The 15,786-nt window shown below is 29.8% G+C and overlaps 1 protein-coding gene across 3 annotated transcripts in view; it reads right to left on the bottom strand.

The window, feature by feature from the left end:
- The window catches only part of LOC109542865 (aminopeptidase N), a 25,740-nt gene extending 9,954 nt beyond the window's left edge, over nucleotides 1-15,786 (bottom strand). The window contains exon 1 of one of the 3 annotated variants that reach the window (XM_048668125.1): nucleotides 15,696-15,786. The gene's annotated coding sequence lies outside the window, so the exon portion shown is untranslated. Of the gene's footprint in view, nucleotides 1-4,438; nucleotides 4,534-11,867; nucleotides 12,046-15,695 lie in introns of those variants that run through there. The other 2 variants (XM_048668124.1, XM_048668126.1) reach the window with 2 other exon arrangements.

Below are 15,786 nucleotides of genomic sequence, written 5' to 3'. Positions count from 1 at the left end.
TTCCAATCTAATAAAATTTAATCTTGTAATTACAGTAAGTATACCTAACTCACAGTGTGTACTAGTAAATTTTGATCGTGCTCCACGAAAAAACAATTTTTTATCGATGACCATGAATGACCAGGGAATAAAAATTTACAACCCGGTAAACATTTTCCTAAAATAATTAATGGAAAATTTGTATATGAAGAACCAAAGCTAAGAAATTGATGAGAAAGGGACTATAAAATTTTAAAGCTTCCGAACAACCAATGTATTTTGTAACATGTAATATGATGGAAACACAAGTAGTTAGATATATAAACAATCTAGTCGATTTTAAGTTAATTTTAAATAGTTCCGAAAATCAGCTACCCGGCAAATGAAACCAAGTACATCTTCTTGAAGGAATTATATTAAATTTCAATCTGATATCCAATACTCTTACTAGGGGACAGAAAAATCAATTTGAGCAAGGAAATGCCATCAGAATCGTATAGGGTTTCTGAACGGCACACAAAGCCAAATGGGTGGCAACATATGCTTTATTGTAGAAAGTCCAATAATGCCATGAATAAATGATAGACCACCATTGACGTCGGTTATTTAATATTTATCAATGCATTTTGCACACGAAATATGGGAAGTAGCTCTTACTGACTGAAAAGAGAATAATTTAGTTATGAAAACTGGCAAAAATGCTCTTGATTAGAAAGTACATTCGCTCTGATTTCTGTTACAAACTTTTAGGGCCAACTGCTTAATATAATAATAAGAAGTTGGCTACTTAATAATGCGGTCAAATGTTTGAATGTTTTAATGATTGATTGAAGATGAAGAATATTTGTTAATATATTTTTATTTAGTAAGTATATTAGAACTATAAAAAATTATAGCAAAATGTTGTTTATTAAAAGTGGATTTTAGCAAATTTCAACTTATATCACATTCGAAATCATAGGCCAGATAAGAATGAGAAAAAATATAATAGCTTTTTACACCAGAACTTTATTTTGTTAGTTTTCAATACAAAGGTTGTTATTATACATGTTTACAATTTCGGCTTCAGACAAAGAAGAATAATTTTTTAAGTAAATATTTCAGTTATCCAAAAATTCGACTTAATTACACTTACTGCTAAAAAAATTATATTTAAATATTACAACTCACATGGAGCAGTAACGAGGGAATGGTTTAAAGCGCTTTCTGGATCATCTTAATTAGTTGCACTATCAAATAATTTAGACTGTTGAATTTAAGGTCTACTAATATTATAATGTCAGAAGTTAACAAATTTTTCATGAGCATCTTTATTAAGTTTGGTCGTCTGTTTTGGTTCCCAATTTTATTGAATAATTGAGTAAAAGTGACTCAGGCCTTTAGCTCATTATATTCGTCCACTGTGACTGAACTCGTGAATTTAAACTGTTTTGTCCAAGATTCTTAACGAACCCTAATTAAAATCGCCATTTTAACGATTATCGCACAGATGGCTTTAAATAGTATAATAATGCATGATGATTTATGTCAACATAGAATTTTAATTCTTGTTATTAAAATGATGATATAAACAGTCACTAAAGAAGCGCTGAAAAAAGCGAAAATTGAAAAGAACATCGACTTTTTTAAAGTAGTTTTATAATTAATCAACATTTATTACTGAATGGATAAGTGATTTCTCTTACGGTCCATTAATTTTATTTACACCTAGAAAACACAAACTAAACTAGTTTCCTACATTTATTAACGTATAGTACAATCGCCAAATTTTTGCTATTTTCCGATAAGAGGTTATTCTGCTTCTACACATTTTTCATAGAACTAATTTATAATCAAATTCAAATACACAAGTAACAAAACATAAACAAATAAAAAATTAAAACTTCTCTAAACATACCCACATTCAAGCATACATTATTATGAAGGCTACATAAATCTGCTTCATGTTGGACATAAATTAGATCGCTGGAGTTTATAATTAACTTAATTGATTTTTGTTAACTAAACTAAAAAGAAAAACAAATGCTCAACTTGTTTGATTGCATTGGCACTTGTAATAATTTTTATTTGGAGTTAATATAAGCATACATCGTCGTACAGTTATATGTAATTAATATAAGCGAAGAAAATTACAAGTTGCAAAGCAAACGTAAAAATCCAAGTTTGTTGCATTCAATTTAAAAACATGTCCATTATTTTCTAAAAATCACTTAAGTCGCGAAAAACATTTCCTTGGTGTCCGGCAGTTTTTAAGCGGAGCTTATAGTCTAAACTACTGGTGATATTATTGAAGTATTTTATTTAAATTAACTTAAAAGTCCAGTGACAGGGTTTCCAACGATTTATGGTATTTTGTTGTTGCGTTAACCCATCAATAACAATGTATTATTGTTGGATGCTAGCAGTGATGCAGTTAATTTACCAATTTATCAAGAGTTGTTGTCTCGGACCTACAGAAAATTGACTTCATTCAGAGTCAACCTCATCGTTCCTACTTACTAAGCGCATAATACGGCTTCTTAATACGGAAAGGAAGAATCGAAAAGTACTAGTGTAGTTATCAAAAATTTGCCAAAATTCCATTAAAGTAAATAATTTCCTGCAAGAAATGCGACTCAAATTAAGTAACATATATTCTCCTATACGAAAAATGAATAGTTTTTCTAGTGGCTGCAACTGTGCTTTTTTATATAACATTTTAAATATATCAAAAACAGTTAGACTTCGGTACAGGACCCCGTGTATAAAATCTATATATAAGTAGCCAAAATAGCTGAAAAGCATATAATGTCACCCTGTACATCTACAGCAAGTAATATTGTTTTTATTGATGAAATCCTTCTTGTTATTAGTAAGAAGAGGAAGTATGCGGGTGGTCCCAACTGGTAGATAAAATTTTATAGTACCCCTATGACTAATTTAAGTTGAATATTTATATTTAATTGTTTAGTATGACATAATGGCATGGTGTCAAGTTGCCTGTTGAGGGTAATCACGGCCTTAATTAAAGTTTTTTCGTTTTCATTAACTGAACTTTGACTAACAAACATAAAAATACCAAAGCGTTTCAGAATGATTGTTGACATTAAATTAATTACGAAAGCATGTCGGCCATAAGATTTCCAAAAATATCCAACATATAATGAATTAGAATACCTAAAAATATCTCGAGTTATTATGTTATTGGGTCAAAGAACGATGCTTTTGCGCGCAATATTTCTTTTCAGATCACGATACGTGACAAATAAATCAAAATAGCTCATGTTTCAGATTATATCGATCCAAAACAACAGTGATATTGAAGAGTGAACAACACTGCGATTCAATCCAGTTCAACTTAAAAGAGTGCAAAAATGTAAACAAATGTGAAGCAATAAATTTCTGCTTGAAACGCATTGAGAAATTATTGGTGAAAAAATCATCAATTCAAACAAATAATCTTGTAGGCCTTTGAAGCACCTTTGTCTAGCCTCTGATTTTTTCTTATTTCTATCTAATATTATTTAGATGTATAGAGAGAGCTGCATGGAAAACATCCTAATAAGTACCTAACAAGTAAAGCCATATTGGCGTGGAGATTCTCTTACGTATTTCACATTTGCCATTATTTTTATTAATTTATTATTATATCAGTTAAATATCAATAACTTTGAACCCAAATTTCGTACGCCAAAAAATGAGTTCCTAGTTTTCAATAATTGTTTAGCATTTATTTAATTTCATAATTCAGTAATAAAATGGAAGAGGTGTCAATAGCAAGTTGAAAAGTAAAACCAATACTAACATCAAAATTTAGTTCAAAAGAAATTATTGCTAGTTTTCGATAAAACATTCTTCATTTTTATTTCATTCCGGATTTAACTAGAGAACTTGTTTTTACTGAAGTTACAGCTGAGGGCTTAGATAAGCCAATCAATTTATAGATTTTCCCAATTTATCTACTATTATTATTAAACAGATAAAATGATTATACAACTAAATTATTATTTAGCTTCATTGATTTTGAGAAACTTGTTTCAAATACAATATAAATAAAAACTTGAGAGAGCTTAACCTTGTCGACGGTTTATAATACATAGTCTATTATTTTGATTGATTATCTGTTGATTCGTTTACTTAAGTTATCAATTTCAACTTTTGACTATCTATTCAAAATGACAATCTTTACGCGTGCTTGCAAATAATTATTTAAAACAAAGAGGAAAAGCTCATTGTTGGAAATTTGCTCAATTAATTGAAGTATGTTGTCTTTAAGATATTTGCTTTGGCATTGGCGCAAAATTTCAAATAAATTAGTTTTCTTACTGCAAAATTTACTGTTTCTTTAAGTAAAAACTTCAAATCGATGAATTAAAACAACCCACTAGTGTCTTTATTAAGATGAATATTTGAACGCAAATAGTATGAAAGTGTATACGTTTTCATTCTGATATTTTCTCACTTTCTATATTATACTTACACATATAAAAGCTCCCTTTCGTACGGTGCCCACTATTAATGGCAGTTGTTCCTCTAAATGTAAAGAAAACTTTGAGTGGATTTTTTTAGTACTTTCATTTGAAATTGTTCGAAAAGAAAATAGTTTCCTCTAGAAGGAACTTTTATATTCTCTGTATGGATCATTTTACTTTAAGTTTCAACAGCTCCAGAAATATAAATTTCTCATTATTTCTGGAAAAGAAATAACATATACTTAATTTAATTCAGTTTTTTCAAATTGATATATTTCTTCAAATTTCACTTTAAAAAACTTACTTAACTCTAATATAAAATGACTGCCTTTCCGCCTATAACTGAAAGCAATTGAAATTTTTTCCGCGAATTCTAAAATAAAGAGCAATAAATAGGAGCAGCTTTCAAAGCGAAAATTATTTGTTGTGGGTTGCAGTGGAGTGTTAAATGGCTACATAAATTTTAGCTTGTAAATTTTTAGCATTCCATTTAGATTTTTCAACACACCAATGCATGTTTATGTTATGGGAAATTTGTATTGAAAATTTCTTTACAATGATTAGTTTATTTGTATAACGTGGCAAGCGTATACAGATGTTGTTGCCCTGTTTAATAAAGGATTATTTTCGCTTTTTCGAAACGTGGTTATTCTAAACACTGTTAAATTGATTTAGTAGTGCCAATCATTGTACCATTACATAAGATTCACCCTATAAATTAATAATCAAGGAAACTACTAGAGCATACATATTTTTCTATTAAAAAATACAACTTTCTGTTGTGCAGTTGTCTATGGACAGAGTGCTTGAGAATTTAAAAAAATACATATTTGTCAGTCCTGTCCATACGAAAAATGATAAATTTAAATTGTAAACAGTTTATTAGTAATGTTTTGGCCTGTATTTACATGATTTTAGGATGTTTCGTTTGAAATAAATTTTCAGTAGATCTTATCCAAGTTTTTAAAGGGTTGTCCACAAAATTGAAGTTTTAGATTCCTCTAAATTTTCATTGTAAAATCTAGCATTGTTTTCCACATATCCATATTTCGTTGCTAAGTTTCTATTTTTCTTCTTCTCTTCTTTATACCCCATCTTATCTCATCTCTAATTTTAGATTGCTTAACATGTTGAGTTTAATATCCCGTTCGGTTTATACTGAAACGCTTTAGAAAGTTAGCTGATAATTTTTTAAGCAGAGTAATTCTCAATACTTTTTAAGGCGCTTACCCCCAAAAATTATAAGTTAAAAACTAACATGAAAAAAACAAATCAATATTATTTATTACTTTTGTTAAAGAGCCCTAAAACAACAGCCAAATATGAGTCGGTTCGATTAAATCGAATACGTCGAAATCGACCTAAGTAGGTACTTGCTTCCAGGCATAATCTTGCAAAATTTATCTCGTAAACAATCCAGGTCAAATGCATTAAAGCTTGTACTGATTTCGTTTCCTTCGAACTTGTGGAATTGTCTATTTATATGCAAACTTCATTCGTTTTTCGAAATCGTTCAATTATAAAGAACGCGCTCTAAGGGAATTTATGGGTATTTTGAGTGTACTTGTTTTACCCGAGAAAACATACGGGTAATAAAAAATAGCCGTTGAAGAACCAATTTCAGTTTTGTTAATATCCGTAATTTTAAGTTTATCCAATATTCGATTGCAAAACTGTTGGCATGGTTTTACATTGGTTTCATATGTTCATAACTTTGTCGATTGTATTATTTTTGTTTTTAACGTACAACTCAAATAACTTTTTTTCCATGAGCATAAAACTTGAAACTTCTTCCAGAAGGTATTTAGATTATTTTCCATTAAATGTTGGCAATGGTCGAAAGATATTGAACGAAACCGAATATCGAAAGTTCTTCCGATATTAACAAATGCTAAAAGCAAAAGAAAATGGCATTTGCTATGTTCATTTAGTACTAGTCAAGTACAAGCTTTCCGCGTCAAAAACATGATAATTAAAATATAACAAATTAAAGGCAGCGGGAACAGTAAAACACCTAATTTAATGATAGTTGTAATGACATTTAATGAAGTTGTTGTTGCCAAGAATTTTCCTGAATATCTATTTAAAACCATCTGCGACTTTTATGGATTAGCTCAAGAATAATACATACAAAAAATTTTTCCATTTATTTATGTCAGTAGTTCATAAGCACGATCATTTGGAGACCTGAGCAAGATATAAGATACTATATAAATGGGTAACTGGAGAGAAAAACTACATAAATAAGATCAGGGGTGTTTGTCATGAAGCTACAAAACGTTCTGTTTTTTTCAAAACCATTAATAAAATAGTTTTTAATTAAATTGGAGCTACAAAAGCTAACTGAAAATTGCCGCATTTTCATGTAGAGAAAAGATTCAGCTTTCTATTTTGTCACATAACGCATAAAAGGTAACTATTTTTGAAGTTGCAGCTGGAATAATAAATGCTGTAAAAAGTAACTGAAATCATAATTTGTGTTTCACCAAAGGAATTTACTTGCAACTATGTGTAATCCAAATAAGAGAAACTCTGAATATTTTATGTAATTCCTAATTCATTTCTTTTGAGTTACGAAACTTTTTTTTAACAGCCAAATTGAAATTTGCGAAATAATTTTTCGTATATAATAAACCGTGGATTATTTTAATTAAAGGATTGTCCATGTAATAAATGAAATATTGTCATTCAAAATGAAAATATTTTACAGGGTGTGTATGCGGATGGACTATTCCTATTCGTATGCAGAAAGGTAGTGTAATCGATTTTACAGAATTGGAAATGAAAACTTTTCGCTTATTGTCTATTTGTCTTAAATAATAGTTGTTAGGCTGCTACTTCATATTGCGAAACTATTTTAAACTAATTTAAAATTTAGATATTTTAAATTTTAAATCAAATGATTTATTTTTTCGAAAATGTTTAATTTAAAATCTAAGAGCTATTTAATATTTAATATAACCCTATGCTTAAATATGTTTAATAAAAGTTTTTTGGTTAAGAAGCTTTATGCACACAAATATTGACAGCTTAGCCAAGGCACAAAAACGTAAAAAAATTAAAGTAATCAATGAAAATTAAATTATAGTATCTGAGAGTTCAGAATTCGTTGGATTCCAGACGTTTGCAGTAAGAGTTACGAATTCGAAAAAAAAAACAAATAAAAAACATATGAAAGTGGAATAATGACACTTCCGGTAAACCTAGAAGTAACCCGGAAAAGCTATTATTTTAAAAAAATAGACCATGTCAAAAAGCCTTCAATTGCAAATTGCTCAACGTAGTGTTACAACATGTGCAGTTTGCATGAATGAACAGAAACATACAGATTTAACTTACTTTTGCAATCTGACTATTTTTGTTAAAATCTAAGTCGTTACTTGAAAAAAATAATATTGCCATTAATTACATGTTCAAAATGTTTCATTTTGCGAATGAATTTGAAATATATGGTTTGTTCACAGTTTGTTTTATAATAAACAATTAAAGGAACAACGCACCTCATACATATTCGTGTAGAAAAGAAATTATTAAAACAGCATATGAAAAATCACAATAAGAATTCAGGTTTAAAATTTATATTGAATAAACGAGGCGCTTATTCAACAGCAAGTGATAGTTAACAATAGACAGGATTAAAACAGGAAATACTCTTGAGCTGGCAAAAATTAGCATACACTATTTGTTATCAGCAGTGATTTTTGGAAAAGTGCGTGCCAGAAATATATGTGGTCAATAATTAATCGATCAATACATATACGCTTTTTGTAATTAAATGGAGATGTTTACTAACAATTATTTGAGATAATGCTTTCAGTCCTATTAAAAGATATACAAATGAAATTACCAATTTACGAAATCAAACGCACTTTATTCATCGTAAACATCCAAGCTTGGATCCTCGTCGCGTCTGTTAGATTGAAAACCGATCGCATTAAAACGGCGAGCTTTGGATTATTGGGAAATGTTTCGGAATTATAACCAGAATATTCAGAGATTTCAGATAAAAACATGCAGCAGTATCGCAAGTGATGTAGGAATTTTAGTATCTTGTTAAAACTTACAATAGTCGTTTCAGATAACTTAACTAAACAGAATGTTCTTAATAATATATTAGTAAGATATCTGCAGGGTGACTGAGGACAAAATGGAAAGAATATACGCATATGTCGAGCAAAATAAGCATTTATTGTGCATTTAATTGCTTCATAGGTACAGATTATCCAACAATGACAAAACGTCGGTTTCACGTAGGTATGATGCGGCCTAATAAATGATTGGTTGTTTGGTCTTTGGGTATTGGAAAACCGCCTTAATGGAGATGGTAATGTGCATAATATTTCCATTTTTTCCGGATTCACCCTATATAAATTCGTTGGAATTATAACTAGGTATAGAGTGCAACACTTTTCCGCTTCATATTATAAATTTAGCATTTGCCTGAAGCTTTTTTTCGTAATTTATGATTCTTGTAATCCATTTGTCAAAACTCCTCTTAAATTTAAAAATAAAACCTTTACGACTGCCGTTTTATGTCAATTTATCTTGTTGTGGGTGAAAACTTAATTTACTGTGTTGGTGGATAAATATGAATTCTACGAAATAGAAAACAAAACGATAATCCGAATCCACAGTGTCCCATCTTATTCTCGTTCCACATTTTATAATTAACTTCAACTGAAGCTAACATTTCTAATTATACTATATATTAGTATACAAATTAAAATTTTGTCTAGAGAAAATGTAGGATAAATCTAAAAAGTTGTAGGACTGCTTCAGAAGTTATCCACCCCTGTATAACTATCCCCTATGTAACTTGTTCTATTATTACTTTTTACCCTTGTGCTACGTATTACAAATTTAATATTAATGAAAATTTATACATCTTTCTGAAAATCTCCACTCAAATTCCTCACTTTTTTAAATGGGACACCTTATATATTTTTAACATTTTCCGGAAGAAAACGTTACATTTTTGGAAATATTATGATCTCATCAATCCTCGACATTCAAGCGTTTTCCAGATTAATTACAATTGGATCGACGAGTGAGAAAATTATTAATGGAAATTACTTCAGAAATTCAACAGTTTTCTGTGAAATACTGGGTAAAAAGTTGAAGAAAAGAAGTGTATTCTGAAGCGAAAAAAATTCTTGATGTACCTACTTCTCTGCATAGACATATTTTTATAAAATTGCATACTTGCTTCTGAATGTTCTTCACAATGGTTTTGTGATTACAATCACCCAAATCAACGTTTTCGAAAAAAGTTTTGAAACATTTTATACCGGTGAGCAGTGGCGTATACAAAAGTGGGTAGAAACAAACAGGAAAGTAGTTAAAAATGAGGAAAATACATTTCAACTAATCGCTACACTTATAGAAGATTCTTATATTGGTTTTAGCTGAACCATTGTTCCCTGTGTAATTCGAACATTTAAGTCTCATCCATATGAAATCTAGTTTCATCAGGAACTATTCGAAGGGGAATTTCAAGCCAGAATTGAGTTTTGCATAAGGGCCCTGGAAATATCTGTAAATAAAATACTCTGTCCCAAAATTTGTTTGTTTTTTTTTACAGATGAATTCATTTTTCATAAAATTGGCGTTGCAAATAATAGTACTCCATTAGCAGTAGAAGTTTCACTGTTTGTGATTTTATTTATTTTGCATTACTGATTAAATTCTGTTAAATATAATGTTTGTTACAAAATAAATATACCTAATTTGGAAGGCGGCGACTTCGCAAAAAATGTAAGTATAATAGTAAATTGAATCGCTATAAAAAGCGACCAATAGTGAAATAAATCCCCACGTCGATCGGATGAAGAACTGCCAACGCATGTAGTCTATCAGAGTTTGGGGTGGATAAAAAAATGTATACAAAAATTATTTTTAGTGTTTCCGCACTGTTCTGCCCTGTTCTGCCTCAATTCATACCCGAACTCGAACAAGAGGTGCAGCAGTGCACTTTGAATGCGATGTTTGAACTTTTTTAAATTTAAAATTTGTAAAAATGTGTGCCTTTTCACGGGCCCATTTTAAAGATATATGTTCTGACCGAAAAGTCTGATTTCCGATAACATAAAACAAATAATTAAAGTGCATTTCGTACCATACTTGAATGTTTTTCTTCGGCGAGTTAAAAAATAATTCGATTATTAGTGACTTAATTTATTAGTCTAGTTGTTCGATGACTGAATTTTCTTATCTTATATAAACTTCATTTAAACAAATTCTTTATGTCACGAATAATTGAATAAAAAAACTCTATTCGTTTTCTCGTGAGAATAAAGGCCTTGTACATTTAATAAAATAGATAATCTAGTAGTAGTCACATAAGAGTGTCCCTTCTTTCTAGTGCAAGGGAACATCGGATAAATTGAAGTTAAATAGTCCCTATACTGGTATGTCTTCTATAGCAAGTTCTAATAATATGTCTCTTCAATTTCGTTCAATTCGATAAATTTACGTGTGAGATTTTTACAAGTTTATTATAAAAGTGACATTAGCAAACACCCTATATTTTTATGAATTTTCATTATTGATGCATTCATCATAAAGAAGTATTCAGTTAGTATTTTAGTTATATAATTATTTTGTAAGAGCAATAAAATAGGGTGGCCCCATTTGGAGAACAAATATTTCAGAGATCACTGGTGAAACAAAAGCTTTGAGCCAAAAGCTTTAGCATCAGTAGAACAACCGATTCTTCTGAAACTGTTGTAGTTCTCAAGTAATATAAATTTAAGTACGTATTAATTAGATTTTTAATGCCGCCAAACAAAGCCAAATCTAAATAATTTTTGGGAAAAACCTTGGTCTTGAGACAAAGTTGCGATATATTAAATATTAATAATTTATATCATTAAGCATGCTCATTCAGGTACAATCTAAACTGATAAAATATCAACGATCCGAGTGTATCAAAAACAATTAATCAATCAAAATCAAATACAACTACAATGAAGTGCAGTGAATTATCCTAATTTTCAAATGTATGTCATAAATTGGATCATTTTTATATCGCTTTTATTGGTTTGATTTTACTTAAAACCTATTAAGCAAAGCAGGATATGGCCCATACTCAGAAAGAAGTGTAAACTTAAAAATTTCTTTCTCGAAAAATAAATAAAAGTAATCTAGCAATTAAAACGTGCAATAAGTACAGAAACGGTTTATTGATTTAAACTTGAACGGAGAAATATTATTCTTGGACGCCCCACGATCGGATTAAATGGAAATTCTTCTCTAAGCCGTTAAAAATAGAACATTAAAGATAAATTTGGAAATGCAATTTAAGACCTGTTCAACCACGCGTGTTCACTGAAAGTCTACTTTTTTAAATAACTAACCGCCAAAGCTGTTTAGGTATTTATATTTCCTCGCCTATAAGGAAATTAATGACTAATAATGTATCAGAGTTGGTTTTCTTACCAAAAATATCACTTTGCACTAATTAAGTTTCGCTTCGTCGTCCGGTCATTTTTGCAACTTTTCTCTTGAAAAGCCGAAGTTCGTGCGCTTTTCGGCAAATTCAGGCCGCAGAGCTGATACGAATAGCAAACGCCGCCAGAACGGTTCAAAATCAACTGAATTTCGGTACGCTCAATTTTCAAGCGGGAATTATCGGGATTCTTTAGAGAAGTTTTCGAGCTAGGCAACTTCAGCGCTGTTTTGGGAGCAACATTTTTTACTGATCCGAAGAGATACTATAAGGATAGAGGTTTATATGAGATAGAGGTTTGATAAGTTTAAGCAGGTTATCAAAGGCTGGAATTGCATATGTGAACTCTACAGTTTTGAGGCTGAGGCGACGATTTAAATCTATACAAGACATCGATAAAAACAGTGTAAATAAGTTATTTATGTTTTAGCGAAAATAAGGACTTTTTAAATATTTTTAGAGAGAGCCCTTAGAGGAGCTTAGAGGTCCCACATCGCTCGGATAATTTTTCTTCCCCCTAACCCCCTCATAAGATTTTACAGTTTTTATTACACAATTTACAATAAATTATGAATTTTAATGAAAATAAATAAATTATCGGAAGCTGAGAGGAACATTATTGTGCCTCTCAATTTCAATCAGGTCATTTTTTTATATTCCGTTTAGCATCTTCAGTGGTTGTAGCTTCACCTTGTACCTATAAGAAGTCTTATTAGTCTTAGAAGATTAAAGTGTTTAGATCTTTGTAACATTGAGTTCTTATTCTGTTATTGATTTATACATTTTTAGCTTCAGATGAAACTATATGTAAAAAAAATTTGCGATGCTGGTCGAAGACTAATAATAAAATCCAAATTAGAGAAATGTTTTAATTGCTGTCTTCTCGAAAAATTTGAGGATTTTCAAAAAATTTGTCAATTAAAAAGTTTCGTATTTTATTATTACTAAGAAACGTGATTTTATTGAAGCTTGATGTACACTTGTAGTATTTTTTATGTGTTTTTTTATATCAAGGATAGTTTCCACATTTTTAGGGGTCACTATTTAATAGCCACAAAAGTTGATTGATTAATATTATATTTTAGTCCATTAACAATGTTTCTTAGGGAGGCATTCGGGATCCATTAACTGTTTTTACATTAACGTACAAAACAAACCATGTAGGAAAAGAAAAAAAGTTCAGTGTTTCAGGTTTCGAATGCTTTGGACTAATTTTACGTTTTTCATGCAAATATTTATGCATGAACTATTCAAGCCTACACCGAAAAATTTCCGCAAAAAAAATATATTAATTCTCACGTAGCATTTACCTACTGCTAGTTAAATAATGCCTTTGGTGCAATTTATGTGTTTTCCATGGATGCAGCTTTTGTGCCGGATATTTTGCCAGGTTGTCTGGCAATTTTTAACATTTACACGTGGCCAATCAGACAACTTCGTTGTCAGTCACTGTAACCGCATTTTAATATAAGAGTTAATTATTGCTAGAATTAGGCTGACAGGTTTCAATTAGAAATTAAAAACAGGTACATCTGCCAAGTAGCCGTCACGATTTCGAATGAATCTTTATTTTCTTTACTAAGTTGTTGTATGTAGTCGTGAATTAACGAGCCAGAAATTACGAAAACAAATGTCTGACACTTTGTTGAAATTTGTTTTTGATCAGCTGCTAACATTATTATTTCTATTTTTATTATAACGAGAATTTATCTTCAGTCTGCTTGTCCCAACCGAAATATGGTAAAATATTGAAACTGACTTTTGCGATTTGTCTTAATGAATAAATATCCAATCAATGCGGTTTTTTGAGCATCTGTACTATTCAAGATGAGAATATGGGAATCACGGTCAAAGTTACTATTATCAAAGTATATATTTATTTTTAGTATACATATTTGAATTGACACACAATTAACTCATAGCACAAAAATGTTTCCAAATTTCCTGTTTACATGAAAAGATCCTTCGATAGCTGGCAAAATATTGAGTAAGTGATTTTGCAAGCAAATTTGAGTGGATTTAAAAAAAATCTTTAATTCACCACATTCAAGTTCAAGGATCAATTTTGCTTAATTTGCCGGATATAAGACGTATGTTCTGAATGTATAAGTCGTATTTAATAAAGTGGAACAAATTGGAACATTATCAAAAATGAGTCGTGAATTATGCGGCTTTAGCTAGGAGTTATTTATATGTTAAATATAAATTCTTGCATAATGTTTTATGTTAAGTGTATTGAATATTTATGACAGCAATTTATTACTGCTAATCTTGCGTATGACAGAATCAATTAATTGCTGTCCAAATTGATACTTAATTTTTTTTTTTGAAAGTAGGATTGTTTGTGAAGACAACCTAGTCCATTCCAATTTGAGAAGCCTTTTTAGAAATTACGTTGCATAAAAGAAAAAAATTATGACGACATATTTACACTAATTATTTTCACATTTTTACTTGCCAAAGCTATGTTTTTAATAACTTATAATTAGATCCCATCGCAGACTCCCATGCCTGACAATACTGTGGACTTTATCCGCCTTTTAGTTAAAAAATATCAATTCAATTAATTGAACTCAAATCGATCAACTAGTTCTATAAAAAATTATGTGGGTTTAGAGATTACTTGAAAAAGCGTTGCTAAAAAGCCGAGTTACACAGGGGTCAACAAAACAAAAATTAGACACGAACCAGACTTTTAGTATCTAGTAATTCTTGAAACCATTTTCCAAATGTGTTCAATTTCTTGAGTAAATTTCTAAGTATAATACAAGATATGCAATCAAAGAACAAGATTCAAGTGCAAGACCCTGTATAGATTCATTTTTGTATTGTGTGACTGACCAACGCATTTTGATTACCATCGTTAGCATAAATTTACCTAATTCTAGAATAAATGCCTGATAATTTATGACATTATTTCATTTTATTATTAATGTGTGGATAATTTATTATCACGTTTTTCGGATTATTACGTTGTTTGAACAAGTGAATCGACTGGTTTGAGCAAATAGTATGGTATATCTATAAAAATATTCTGTATTTAACAAGTTGTACATTTAAATCTTTTAGTGAGCTTGAATTAATCAAGTTAACTTTGAAGTCATGTTTTATAATGTAAACCAAATTTAACATCATTAATAAAATAAGCATTATCCAAAAAGATGATAAGCTTTATTTCGAGGCCATTCCTTGAAAAACCCGAAAAACCCACTAGTTTCAAAATAAGCATTATCCAAAAATTAAATGTATTCAGAAATGAATAGAAACTAAAGACAACTACTCCAGAAGGTAATAGCATTTTCTTATACGATATTAAGAGCATGATTTATTTTCTTAAAAATATTATGCTAAACCTAATTAGTATCTAAAATTATTTAAAAAATCTGCAAAGAAAATAAAAAGTAGAATATTTAAAAAATGAAACATGTTTACTGTTCGTCGAATGAAATATGTTATGAAACTTAACACTTTATATGTCGAGTGTTAAAAAGTAAATAGTTAATAATTTAGAAAAGTGAATAAAGACACTTATGCGAACACTCTGAAGAAATAATACTTTGCGAAGGAGAATAACATCTAATAATTGTGTTGGTTTAATCATTGTTTCGCTTATTAAAAATTACTTTTTTCGCAATTTACTTGCTGCAATATTTTAATACTATTTTATGATTCTTTTAATTATTTTGGTACAATTATTGGTTGATATCGTGCGTGTCCATTCTGAGGACATGTTATTAAATCGAATTTACTTAAGTGAAAAAATAAACTTTACAAAAATCATAGATAATTAGAATGTTAATACAATATTCCATATTTACCTGCAATGTTTATTGGCGGATTTCGCACCGGCTCACTGGTGCGCATTTCACAAACTAATATGATGTTGTCACTTTAATTAATTCACACTAT

Source organism: Dendroctonus ponderosae, unplaced genomic scaffold (genome assembly GCF_020466585.1).
Source record: "Dendroctonus ponderosae isolate FM_Combo_2020 unplaced genomic scaffold, Dpon_F_20191213v2 Dpon_F_20191213_7, whole genome shotgun sequence".
In the NCBI taxonomy this organism is placed as follows: Eukaryota; Metazoa; Arthropoda; class Insecta; order Coleoptera; family Curculionidae; genus Dendroctonus; species Dendroctonus ponderosae.
This window is presented reverse-complemented; position numbering and strand designations above follow the sequence as displayed.